This window comes from Cavia porcellus, unplaced genomic scaffold (assembly GCF_034190915.1).
Source record: "Cavia porcellus strain 051 isolate PalLab524CR breed Dunkin Hartley unplaced genomic scaffold, mCavPor4.1 scaffold_8, whole genome shotgun sequence".
Taxonomy (NCBI): Eukaryota; Metazoa; Chordata; class Mammalia; order Rodentia; family Caviidae; genus Cavia; species Cavia porcellus.
The window spans coordinates 38968476-38971387 of NW_026947491.1; the positions used below are offsets into that span (position 1 = coordinate 38968476).

At 47.3% G+C, this 2912-nt stretch overlaps 1 pseudogene; it reads left to right on the top strand.

Annotated features, from left to right (window-relative positions):
• Positions 1-686: 686 nt before the first annotated feature.
• Positions 687-2421, top strand: LOC100723953 (probable ATP-dependent RNA helicase DDX41; annotated as a pseudogene).
• The last annotated feature ends 491 nt before the right edge of the window (positions 2422-2912 follow it).

Sequence of the window (2912 nt, forward strand, 5' to 3'; positions counted from 1 at the left end):
AGCAAAGAGAAAGACACACCTTCCTCCTGCCATTACATCACATCCTGGCTCCACCCCTATATGGGTGGAGCACTGACACCATCAATCCAAGCACTATACAATGAACCATCACATTTGAACAATACAAACTCATGAGGCCTGGGGGACACAAACTTAAACCATGACACAGGCCTAACAATGGACTGTTACAGAAAACCTCTCCTCTAGTCAGTTATTCAAATAGCTATGAAGTATAGTATTTTCTCTATAGCTAAATTAGCCTTAGAGCACATCTGCCGAATGTCTGCTAGAAAAGTATAAGGGCAACTAAGTAGAAAAGATATAAAAGGTTACCCAGCTCTGGGGCCTCCATTCCTTGGAGTGGCTTTGGACTACTTTCTTCTGCAAATTACTTTACCTTCACTCTGCACCACTTCAGAATCCTATTCCTTTTTCTACAAGTGGTCCAGACAGAGGAAAGTTGGGGGGCACTGAAGACCACCTGTCACAGCCCTCCAGCTCCACTCACTTTAGCTCAGGTATCGCCCTAAGGCCATCCCGCCCTACTCACTTAGCCCACGCTCAGCACCTCCCTAGGAGCATTCTATGTCAGACGGCATTCGGCTGTCTTTTTCTTGCTCACTTTTAAGCCCACAAAGGATGGAGCTGTCAGAGCCCCTAAAAGAAAAGGAGCTTGCATCAAGGCTGAGGACAAGGATGATGAAGACTATGTACCCACTGAGCCATTCCAACAATGCTGGCAAATCCCGCCCCAGAAGCTGCTGCAGCAAAGATACAAGGAAGAGAGGGAGATGGCAGCGAACCCCAGGGAGGTGAGAGTTATACCCAGCAGGGGCTTCTGACCAGTGTCAGCCTCCTGGATCAGCACCAGCACCTCGAAGAGCAGGCTGCAGCCTCTGAGAAGTCTGGAAATCAATTAAAAGGAAAATCAATTAAAAGAAGAGAAAATTCTGAAGCACATGATGGAGGGCAGAGCTTTGATGTCAATGAGGGAGATGGCCAAGGACATCACATATGATGACAAATCAAAACAAGTTGGACACTGCCCTGTTATGTCCTCAGTGTGTCTGGGGACTGGCACAAGCATGTGAAGAAGTACCACATCTTAGTGGAAGGAGATGCTATCCCACCACTCATCAAGAGCTTCAGAGAAATAAAGTGTTCTGTGGTGATCCTGTAAGACTTAAAGAGAAAAAGTATCTTCCACAACACATGTCCAATCCAGAGCATCCCTACCATCCTGTCTAGCCAGGACAGCATGGGCATTGCCTTCCCAGAATCAAGCAAGGCTTTGTTCGCATTGTCCATCCTCATGTTCTTCCTGGAACAAGATAAATGTTGCCTTTCTCTAAGCAGGAATGGGCCCTGTGGATTCATCATTTGCTGCTCCCAACACCTGGCCAGGCAGTCCCATGGCATCCTGGACTATTATTGCCACATGCTGCAAAAGGACAGTTCACCCCTCCTGAACTGTGCTCGCTGCATTGGGGACATCGCCCTCAAGGTGCAGGTGGAGACCCTCTGACACACTGCACACATGATGGTGGCATTTCATAGATTCAGTATACCAGAATATGGTCAACCTAGACATCTATCACTACCTGGCCCTGAATGAGACTAACTGTATGATTGACATGAGCTTTGAGGGTACATCTGTACCATCTTGTCCAACTGTAAGGTCTAGCAACAGACTCTGTTCTTCGGTGCCACTATGCCAAAAAGGATTCAGAACTTTTGCGAGGAGTGCCTTGGTAAAGCCTGTCACTATCAACGTGGAGTATACTGGGTCTCCCAGACTGGAGGTGGAATACCTGGGGGAGGAGGCTAAAATGACGCACCTGCTAGAGTGCCTTCAGAAGACAGCTCCACCTGTGCTCATCTTGGTAGAGAAGAGGGTAGCCATAAATCCACCCATAAGTACCTGCTGCTAGAAGAGGCTGAGACCAAGGGCACTGAAGTATTTCAGGAGGTCAAGAAAAATATCTTAATGGCTACAAGTAACCTGCAAAGGCCTAGATTTCCCTGCCACCCAGTACATCATCAATCATGACACATCAGAGGAAACTGAGAATTACACACACCAGATTAGCCATACTGGATGCTCAGGAAGTGTTGGCACTGCCACCACCTTCATCAATAAGGCCTGCAACAAGTCTATCCTGACAAATCTCAAGGCCTTACTTTTAGAGGCAAAATAGAAGGTTCTATTTGTGCTGCAATCTGCACTGAGGGAATGAGTCCATGCTGAATGCTGGAGGAAAGTGTGGCCCTGCCTTCTGTAGGGGCCTTGGCCACTGGATCACTGACTCTCCCAAACTCCAGGCCGGCCATGCAGGCCAAGAGGTCAGCAGCATCAGCTGCAAGGACTACCTGGCCCACGACTCTATGGACTTCAGAGTCATATGTTTTCCCTCCTTCTAGTAGTAAGATATATAATGCAAAATTAGTAGATTCTTTGGGTTTATCATCTTCATAAAATTTTGAATTGCAGTATAAATAAATCAGTTAATGGGTTATGTGTTGTCTTAGTTCTACACAGAGAGATACCTCAGTTCAAGAACTTAATTCATTCTATGTTTCTGGAAAAGATGGTCATGCTCATGTTCATAAGGGAAAGAAAGCCGCATGGTGTTCTGTAAGGAGTGGCTGAAGCTGGAAAGGAATCACATGTGTGGGCTGAGCAAGGCTAGTCCCAAGAACAGAGAGCACCCGAGGTGAGCCACATGAACAAGCTGCTCCAGCTCTGAGAACAGAGGCGCCCTGAGGCTGTCCAGCAAACTGGTTGCCAGGCAGAGAGGTGTCACGTGGCATCAACCTGACGAATGCATAAATAAATGCCCTGCTATGGTTGAACAGTGCCTTTCCTCTCATCCAAAGAAAGGACTCCCCTGACCCCAGCTTTCTGTATTCTG